The 11,421-nt window shown below is 35.0% G+C and overlaps 1 long non-coding RNA gene across 1 annotated transcript; it reads right to left on the bottom strand.

The window, feature by feature from the left end:
- Window positions 1–7,659: 7,659 nt before the first annotated feature.
- On the bottom strand, window positions 7,660–9,801 carry LOC111899282 (uncharacterized). The gene is made up of 3 exons (XR_008229887.1): window positions 9,486–9,801; window positions 9,326–9,408; window positions 7,660–8,427 (listed from the first exon to the last, which is right to left on the bottom strand). It is a non-coding gene; the product is annotated as an uncharacterized LOC111899282 (long non-coding RNA).
- Window positions 9,802–11,421: the final 1,620 nt, after the last annotated feature.

Here is an 11,421-nt window from a genome sequence, read left to right as displayed (position 1 = left end):
AGGTTTTTTTTTTGTCAAACTATAATTCTTAAAAAAATAGTTTTTAAAAGAGAGCCTTTTAGGTTTTTAATATCTCTTGCTCATCAAATTATTATTACTTTTATAATTTTTTGATTCCTCGTTTTATTTTATTATATAGATTATAATTTTGATTAAAAAACGTGAAAGGGGACTGGATTGATGATAAAATAGAATCCTGGGTTGCAAACAGTGATTCGATTGACGATGAAAAAAGAGAATTCTTGATTCAGTTCTCCACCTTAACGACAGAAAAAAGGATTGATCAAATTTTATTGAGTCTGACTCATAGTGATCATTTCTCAAAGAATGACTCTGATTATCAAATGATTGAACAACCGGGAGCAATTTACTTACGATACTTAGTTGACATTCATAAAAAATATCTAATGAATTATGAGTTCAATACATCCTCTTTAGCAGAAAGACGAATATTCCTTGCTCATTATCAGACAATCACTTATTCACAAACTTCGTGTGGGGCTAATAGTTTGAATTTCCCATCTCATGGAAAACCCTTTTCGCTCCGTTTAGCCTTATCCCTCTCCAGGGGTACTTTAGTAATAGGTTCTATAGGAACTGGACGATCTTATTTGGTCAAATACCTAGCGAAAAACTCCTATCTTCCTTTCATTACGGTATTTCTGAACAAGTCCCTGGATAACAAGTCTTAAGGTTTTGATAATATTGATGTTGATGCTAGTGACGATAGTGATGCTAGTGACGATATTGATGCTAGTGACAATATCCTTGATATGGAGCTGGAACTGCTAACTAGCATGAATGCGCTAACTATGGATATGATGCCTGAAGATGAAGACCTACTTTATATCACCCTTCAATTTGAATTAGCAAAAGCAATGTCTCCTTGCATAATATGGATTCCAAACATTCATGATCTGGATGTGAATGAGTCGAATTACTTGTCCCCAGGTCTATTAGTGAACCTTCTCTCCAGGGATTATGAAACTAGAAATATTCTTGTTATTGCTTCGACTCATATTCCCCAAAAAGTGGATCCCGCTCTAATAGCTCCGAATAAATTAAATACGTGCATTAAGATACGAAGGCTTCTTATTCCACAACAACGAAAGCACTTTTTCACTCTTTCATATACTAGGGGATTTCACTTGGAAAAGAAAATGTTCCATACTAATGGATTCGGGTCCATAACCATGGGTTCCAATGCATGAGATCTTGTAGCACTTACCAATAAGGCCCTATCGATTAGTATTACACAGAATAAATCAATTATAGATACTAATACAATTAGATCCGCTCTTCATAGACAAATTTGGGATTTGCGATCCCATGTAAGATCGGTCCAGGATCATGGAATCCTTTTCTATAAGATAGGAAGGGCTGTAGCACAAAATGTACTTTTAAGTAATTGCCCCATAGATCCTATATCTATCTATATGAAAAAGAAATCATGTAACGAAGTTATTATTTGTACAATTGGTACTTCGAACTTGGAACGAGCATGAAGAAATTAACGATACTTCTTTATCTTATGAGTTGTTCTGCCGGATCGGTCACTCAAGATCTTTGGTCTCTACCCGGACCTGATGAAAAAAATGGGATCACTCCTTATGGACTCGTTGAGAATGATTATGGTCTAGTTCGTGGCCTATTAGAAGTGGAAGGCGCTCTGGTGGGATCCTCACGGACATGCAGTCAGTTTGATAAGGATCGAGTGACATTGCTTCTTCGACCTGAACCAAGGAATCCCTTAGATATGATGCAAAATGGATCTTGTTCTATCCTTGATCAGAGATTTCTCTATGAAAAAGACGAATCGGAGTTTGAAGAGGGGACGAGCGGCAACAGATAGAGGAGGATTTATTCAATCACATAGTTTGGGCTCCTAGAATATGGCGCCCTTGGGGCTTTCTATTTGATTGTATCAAAAGGCCCAATGAATTGGGATTTCCCTATTGGTCCATGTCATTTCGGGGCAAGCGGATCATTTATGATGAAGAGGATGAGCTTCAAGAGAATGATTCAGAGTTATTGCAGAGTGGAACCGTGTAGTACCAGACACGAGATATATCTTCCAAAGAACAAGGCTTTTTTCGAATAAGCCAATTCATTTGGGACCCTACAGATCCACTCTTTTTCCTATTCAAAGCTCAGCCCTTTGTCTCTGTGTTTTCACATCGAGAATTATTTGCAGATGAAGAGATGTCAAAGGGGCTTCTTACTCCCCAAAAAAATCGTCCTACATCTCTATGTAAATGTTGGTTTATCAAGAAGACGCAAGAAAAGCACTTCGAATTGTTGATTAATCACCAGAGATGGCTTAGAACCAATCGTTCATTATCTAATGGATCTTTCCGTTCTAATACTCTATCCGAGAGTTATCAGTATTTATCAAATCTGTTCCTATCTAACGGAACACTATTAGATCAAATGACAAAGACATTGTTGAGAAAAAGATGGCTTTTCCCGGATGAAATGCAAATTGGATTCATGGAACAGGATAAGGATGTCTTATTCCTTAGCCAGAAAGATATGTGGCCATGAAAGGCGAAGGAAGGCTGGAATGCCAACAGGCGTCTATTATTGAATTCACCTGACCCGACAGTACCCGTTTGGGGAACGTCCAGTACCAAAGTCACTGAATGGGTAAGTCACCAATCCCTAAAACGAACTATGTAATGCTATGTAATGTACTTTAGCTGCTGGGTTACGGGCGGTCATTTTACTAGTTATAATCTACCCTTGTGTGATTCCTGTTGAAGCATATACTTGGGGGGTGGGTGCAGGGCGGACGGTTTTAAAGCGGACTCCCCATTCATTAGATAGAGAAGATGACCAAGATTTTGTGATCCGCTGCCGAACTTATTCCAAGAGAGCTCGGATCGAATCAGTATTGCTATCCGAGCTCTCTTATTGAATTGCTCATTCAATGAGCATTCTCAATATTATGCCTTGAAGAGGACTCGAACCTCCACGCTCTTTAGCACAAGATTTTGAGTCTCGCGTGTCTACCATTTCACCACCAAGGCATCTTGAAAGTGAATCATATTCCATGAATATGATATCTATCTAGTGTGATGTATGGAATATATAATAAAAGTAAAATGTTGGAATATATAAGGAGTCCTATTAAAACCAAGAAATATAGGCCTGCCTGCCATCCACACCAGAATAAATAGAGTTTTCCGAAAAAACCTGCTAGTGGAGGTGCTTTAACCATTTAGCCATGGATGCTTAGCGGGTCATAGTGAATGACCAGATTCCATTTCAAATGGAATCTTTCAACTAAAGCAATGAGATGCTTAAATGGAATTCTTTTGGTTCTAATAAATCAGGAGGAATTTAATGACAGGACATGAATTCAAGTCTTGGATTTTAGAATTGAGAGAGATCAAGAATTCTCACTATTTCTTAGATTCCTGGACCCAATTCAATTCAGTGGTATCTTTCATTCACATTTTTTTCCACCAAGAACGTTTTATAAAACTTTTTGACTCCCGAATTTGAAGTATCCTACTTTCACACAATTCACAGGGTTCAAAAAAGTGAAGATTTAGTTACGATTAGAAATTAGAAATCTACTTTTCTATCTTCATCCATGGATTCTTTATTCATACTTGTGACAACCCGAAATTTCCATTATGAACAAACAATATCAAGCCAATAGAAGTTAGAACAGTTTCAGCAAAATTCCAAACTTTAGGTATAAGTTTGAGTATTTCAGGTTTAACACTTAAGGAGATATCAGGAGAGTGGATGCACTAGGGTTTTGTGCAACACTGTTATTCCAATACTCTATGATATTAGAGTTTATTCCGGGAATAAAATATTTTCTACCAAAAATCTCAGGACTATATATAGAAAATTGAACCATATTTATTCATTAGTTACATTTCCAATTAGAGAAAAGCCAAAAATTCTCTCTCACGGATCTTTGGGTTTTTATCCCAAATTGTGAGTACTTCGATCTAGTTATATTATATAGCTTAGATTGTGTTTAGAAACATCAAAATCGGACCAAAACCCCAAGATTTGGGAGTTTACCGCCCAAGAACACCTTGGGAAGTAAACTCCATTTTAAGGGCCAAAAGTGTCCCAATGCCCCTCAAAGCCTTGGAACTCAAACTAGAAGCCTCCATTACATGTTTTAGACCCCAAATCAATTAGAAACTAAGGAAAGAAGTGAGTTCACGGCCAAGGAAGTTCTTGGGCCGTGAACTCCATGTTTAGGTGCCAAAATGCCTTAAAAATCCTCCTTAAGCCAAGAGAATAATTTGGGCATGTACCTAAATGAGTTTAGGAGTAGCAAACACACTTAGAACACCAAGAGTAAGGTGTTCACGGCCCAAAAGGTTCTAGGGCCGTGAACTCCATAAAATGGTGCCAAATGGTGCCATAAACTCTTCTAAAGCCAAGTACAAAAGCCTAGCTTTATTCCTAGTGAAATTAATGACTTGAAAACACCATAAACCTCCTCCCAAAGGAGATTACGGCCGTAATCTCCATGGGATATGGTCCCAGGGCCGTGAACTCCTCAAAGGAGTTAATAGGAAGCCCAAACACTTGTTTAAGCCTAGAAGCAATTCACCACATGAGTTGTATAAATGTTAGGCTTCATTTAGGGACTTTATTGAGAGTTTACGGCCAGGAGTTTACTCCCCTGGGCCGTAAACTCCAAAACATATGGTCATTTGGCCATAAACTCCCATTAGAGGTCTTGCACTCCTTTGTTGCAACCAATTAGCCTCCTAGCACTTGACCAAAAGTGTTTTCCTCGCATTAGGATGTTTATACATGTTTAATTAGTGTTATAATCACTAATTGTTTATATACATATGTCTTCATATGTAACTAGGACCATTGTGTGTGTCTAAAGTCTCCAATTGACACCTAGCAGTCCTACCTCATCAGTTCATCCGTATCACCCACAACAAGTGAGTTCATACCCCTTAATCAATGTTTTAAATGATTTTAAATGCTTTAATGGGGGGGGGGGGGAATACAAGTAGAAAACAGTATGTTATTAAATCAATCTTATGTATTTTATAACTGTGTTTTCACTCAGTAGATTTCACATACTTCAAAAGGTGATACATGAAATGGTTTTCTATCTTAAAATACCTTGATAACAAAAGTATTAGTTTTGAAATGTTTATTAAAATGACATCAAGTCATTCTTAATTATTGTTCAAAACTCTTAGATATCTTACCAAACCATTACTTTTACCTTCTTGAACAAAACTATACTTATACACTTATGTTCATATACATGTTAGAAATTATAGTTTTCATCCTTCATTTAGTTTCCCACACTCTTGTGTAGCAAGGGTGTATAAACCTACTTGAACAACCAATTACCTTTCAGTTAACTATCATAGGGATAGTTAGAAGATATCAAACATTATTCCTATTACAAGGAATCACACAAGAGTCAGTTCATTCATGAGTCTATACCAGTACCTTACATGATACATGAGTACACTTAGGATTTCATGATACATGAGTACATTTACATAGATACATTTATCTGAATACGCTTACATGAATACCATACATGAGTACTGTTACATAGATACATTATCCTGTATTCACTTACGTGGATGCTTGTACCTAGAGTTACGAGGAAGATTTATTAGTGCCTTCTGTGTAAATTTTCTTGCCCATCCCAGTTGAAGGGGATGTCTAGACGGGACTAACCATTCCGGAACCCAGCTGTTAGCACCAGTGGGTGATGAACATCTACGGATGTCTAAGGTTACTACTTATATTAGGTAGATCGATTTCGGGACTAACCCTTCCTCCAACCTGCTGCTGCTACAGAGGACAATTGGACAATCTTCGAATGTTCATTAAGTTATACCTTTCGCTTCTGTGATGTTGTGTTAGTCCTGGTAACCCAGGGATAACACTTACACGGTTATACTTTTTCCTGTTTACTTTATTTTGTGATACTTTCACATAAACGAGGAGTTAGACTAAGTACTTTAGTACTAGTCAATAGAAAGGAAAAACTATCATTTTACTTATAGAACATTTAGGTCTTGGTAGAAGACTATCATATACTTTTTCCTGTTTACTTTATTTTGTGATACTTTCACATAAACGAGGAGTTAGACTAAGTACTTTAGTACTAGTCAATAGAAAGGAAAAACTATCATTTTACTTACAGAACATTTAGGTCTCGGTAGAAGACTATCATATACTTTTTCCTGTTTACATTATTTTGTGATACTTTCACATAAATGAGGAGTTAGACTAAGTACTTTAGTACTAGTCAATAGAAAGGAAAAACTATCATTTTACTTACAAAACATTCGCGTCTTGGTAGAAGACTACATTTCATACTTGTAGGAAATAAGGGATTTTCTAGGATTTTCAAACTTATATCAATTGTTACATTTAAAGATTTGCCAGACAATCATGACAGATTTCCAAACAAGACAATGACACTTAAATACTTATGAATTCACCAGCTTTAGGCTGATACTCGTTTTCAAAATAACTTGTATTCTCAGGTCACCAGTTAGACAGGTACGATGTCCAGGCCTTGAGAAGACGGAGCACAGTCAAGACTTGTCATATTTTGATTATTCATTTTTATTGTTGTACATTATGAAAGAACACACATGTATTAAAACTTTATTTTTAATGCAATGAATGATGTTGTTGCTTGTTTACTACTTTACACTGTTATGATACTTCACATGACGTCCTCCACCCCGGAACGTTTCCGCTGTTCTTGGTTTTGGGGTGTGACAATACTCATTCAATTGGAAGTATTGATCCAATTTTAAAATTTTGTTTCGCAATTTTATAATCCAAGTTTTCATTTTTTAATTTACCTTTGGATAAAAATCCCGAAAATTTATATTTTTCCTTGAATGTGTCATTGAAAGGTAAATGATTGAATCTTTTTAATGAAATAAAGTTTTTGATCGGAATATGAATCAAACCGAAAGACCATTTAACTATTAAGGGGGTTAATAGAACGAATCACACTTTTACCACTAAACTATACCCGCTACAGTGCAAATTATTATATCGGCTAGATCCTATACAAAAGTAAACGCAAAATAGAACGGATAATTGAAGGGAACAAATATTTCTGGGAGGGGTTATTCGTCTTCCTAGTCTTCGATACAAGAAAGGGGTGTGAAAAATCCTTTTCTTGTGTCGAAATAATAATGATTCTTGATACTGTTCGTCAAACATTCCTAGTGTTAGTTTATATTTTTTACAGTCGTATCAGAACGTTTTTTTATAGTTATTACGTATTTTATTAACAAAAAAACATATATTTAGTTATTAAATGGATATCATAACATTATGATATTTTTTATAACATAAAATCTTAACATTTTCATATATTGACTTTATTGAAATTGCATGAAAACTACATATTCATTAACTAAAAAAAATGAAAAGTAAAGTTGTCATATGTTAGATAACTCTACTAAATGATGCACATCTATGATTAGTGGAGCAGTACGCAGTACTACTTGACAAACATTGAAATCTATGTCTTTTAGGTGATTTAGAAGCTGTATTTTAAGTTTGAAAGTCTTCTTAGGAGGGCAACATCACATGCATATTTCTATGCCTTCATGGGGTTAATGTCTTAATGATCGTCTTTTTTGTTTTTTGTTTATTCTGCCTGCATTTGTAGCCCAGTCCATAACCTAGAATTCATATTTGGAAAAACATATGAGTTGTTTACATAATCATACTCAAACGAATATGAATTACAGAATCAATAGAGATTCAAATCGAACCATAAAAAAATCAATTAATCAATTAATCAAATTTTGATGATAACAGATTTAAGCAAGAAAAACCATAAAGATCTGAAATGTAAAACATTCCTACATCAATCAATTAAATGCTTCCCTGAAAGGCATTCATGACCCATGTACCTTGCTTTGCATCCTGCCAACAACAACCAGTATACACACAAATACACATATTTACATAAAAATACACACAAATAAACAAATTCAAAACCTAAACTTGCCACCTCTATTTTTTAGACCACTATGGGATGATTTCTCTATACCGTTGCTAAAAAAAACACTCTGCAAAAAAGAAAAATAAAATAAAAAGGAATCATAAAAAACATATAATATGTATGAAATTCAAACCCTCAAGCTCAATGTACAACAACAACAAATCATTAACCATTCATACCCTCAATGAATGAAATATATTATATTCATTACCTTCATTCCTTCAACTTCCTTAAATCAGCTATGTGTATATTCACTACATCATACCAAAACAAAATATTAATATTATTTCCTTTATTCAATAAAACATGTAATTATTTAAATAAACATGTACATATAAACCATAGTAGAAAAGGAAAGAATAGGGGCAAACGGCAAACCTGCATAAGCTAAAACTCTATTTCAAGCCAGAGGGAAATGTATTCTGGATAGAGGTGGCAAAAATTGACACGACACGAAACCCGACACGAAATAAACGGGTTTGGGTAAAGATATTTCAACCCGTTTAAATAAACGGGTTGACACGACACGACACGATAACTAAACGGGTAAGGTTAGGGTTGAGAATTTCAACTCGACTATGACTCGAAAATGACCCGTTTATTTATATGCAAGTTTTTTGAATTTTTTAAATAAACTAGAAAGATACAAAACCAAAACAATAAGTAAAAGAAAACATTTTGATTGAGTTATTTTGTAATGTTGAAATGACTTAGTCATCTAGATCAAGATTTCAATTTCATTTTTTTCATTATCTCTCAAACTATATAGTCTCTTTAATCACTCTCTCATCCTCATGATCTTGTCCTCCACCTCCCAACTCATACTTTTTAAATTTTGTCATTTGAACATGCTATGACTTCATCTATTCCCTTCAAACTATTAGCTTTTCCTTTCCTTCTATCCAACTCCTACTTTTTCAACATGTTCAATCTTTTAACCTCACATGATACGACATATTTCAAGGTATACCTCTAACTTGAAACCCGACACGAACTCGACACGAAAATAAATAGGTTGACACGACACGACACGTTAATTAAATGGGTTGAGTTAGAGTCAAACACTTTCAACCCGTTTAGTGTTTTGACACGACACGACACGAACCCGACACGACACGACTGCCACCTCTAATCCTGGATTTTCAAAAAAAATATCAAAGAGAACATGACAATCATGTAAAAAATAACAGAAAATCCCAATTAAGTCAAGTGCTATATGTTTTCCATTTCTTATGCAGTTAATAGCAGCAAATCGAAAGTTTGTGTGGAATGGGAGAATGTTAAAGACAGAGAGATATAGAAGCAAATAACGTAACCTACTTAGGAGAACCTCTTTGTCGATCTCACCCCTGCTTTCTTTTTTTCCAATAGAAAATCTTTAATACCCAAACATCTTCAAAACCCTACAACAATTTCACCAAAAAATATTATTATTTACTAATTACGAAGGAAAATCAAACTAAAAACGAAGAACACAAACCTAGAGGTTTGGAGGTTTGTATTGGTGGAAACGATGCTTTAGGATTTCTGAAAGGCGGCGTGCGATGATGGTGCAGTTGTTAGTGGTCATTGCCGAAAACCTAGGCTAGGGCATCATCGTTGTTGAAGCCGACCCGGTCTTAAATGAAGCAAAGCTGAAGCGATGGTGGTTACGACGGTAAAGGTTGATAGTGGTAATGAAGGAGGCGCAGGGGAGCGGCGGAGAAGCGGAGATAACGTGATCATGTGAAGCATTTGAGATTTGGGCATAGGTTGGATGAAGATAGGCACCGAGATTGAGAGTTGAGATGTATTATAAAGTACTCCCTCCGTCTCAAAATTATAGTCCATCTTTCCTTTTTGGTTTGTCCCAAAATAATAGTCCACTTCTAAAAATAAATAACGTTTTTACCAAAATACCCCTTATTATTAATTAACCAACTAAGCATTTAATGGAACATTAAATGCAAAGTAAGGACAAAACAGTCATTTTATTAAATAAAGTTAGTGGTAATTAATGCTTTTCTTAATCTGTGTGTTTTTTGTCTGTGGACAATAATATTGGGACGGAGGGAGTATTTCTTATTGATCGATTCAATTGACACTTAGAATAAAGGAATGTGGTTTTTAGTTTTTGAAGTGGGTGCTAGGGTTTTAGACCGATTTGTGTCCATCTTTATCAAATAAGAACAAACATGATTTGCTTAGCCTTGTTGTGCGGATTCAATGATGGAGACGTATATGGAGGAGGGTAGAGGACGGCGGTGGTCATGACGCTGGAATTTGGTGGATCGAGGTGGTAACTGGAATTGGGTGAAGATGCTATATATGGGGGAGATTGTTGGATTAGGTGTCTAAGCCCATAACTATAATTGGTATATACTTGAATCGATAGTAGCACAGTTCTTTTGGGTTGTCCTCATAACTAGCAACTAGACAAGCAGACTTTTGGAGAGAGAGACTGAATTTATTATTTGATTAATAAATTGAAATAAATGATTTGTTAATATATTATGAAAATAAAATGTTGATTATAAATAGTAATATTTAGTTAATATTTAATTAGAAATTAAAGTGTAATTGTTCAATATTGAGCAAGAGGTTCCAGAACCTTTCTAGGGAAGGAGGTGGACGGTTTCATCCGGATAATCTAGGGTTTCTAGATTATCTCATGTGGATAATTAAGGAGGTTGATAATTACCTAATTTGAAATATTAATATTATATTCAAATTATGTCTATCAAGGGCATACTATCTACACTACAAATAGACCCTTTACTCTTACAAATTTCGGCCAATTGAAAACCCTAGAAGGATAGATGAAATTCTCAAGCTCGCTCCCCAATTGAAAACCCTAGAAGGATAAATTGTAACAGGTGTTGACAGATTCTGTTGGCATTCGGAATACTCGTTCAATATGGTGAGGGTCTGGCAATCGATTAGAATGAGTTTTCCGATTTTAACTATGCATTTGACTTTTTCATATTAGACGTGATAAGATAAGATCTGATTATCTTTTCTAATATGCATTAATTAATTGTATATATTGCATAAGGTCTTGTACCTCTTAAAATTAAGCAAAACATGGTAAATGTTTTTTAAGGTATAAAGATATACCCGCACAATGCGACGAACGACAATAACTTTGTTTCGACTATTAGTTTTTTTTCGGTCAGTGGCGAGGCTATGTTACGGGAAGGTGGGTCACTTGACCCACCTAAAATTAAATAGTTTATGACAAGTCATATACAAAAAACATTTAGGACATATCTTAAATATTTTGAAGGACCTACCTTAATGTGTTTGGTAAAAAAAATGAATAAAAAAAGATATAATCTAAAGACAATATAGGCATATCATAATTGAGATTAACTAGTCTCACGTTAACTCTAAGAAAACAATGATTAAAGAGTTTTCTGTTATAAATATATGTTTGT

The sequence above is a fragment of the Lactuca sativa genome, chromosome 1 (assembly GCF_002870075.4).
Source record: "Lactuca sativa cultivar Salinas chromosome 1, Lsat_Salinas_v11, whole genome shotgun sequence".
Taxonomy (NCBI): domain Eukaryota; kingdom Viridiplantae; phylum Streptophyta; class Magnoliopsida; order Asterales; family Asteraceae; genus Lactuca; species Lactuca sativa.
The sequence above is the reverse complement of the archived record's forward strand: the minus strand, read 5'-3'. Positions and strand labels throughout refer to the sequence as shown.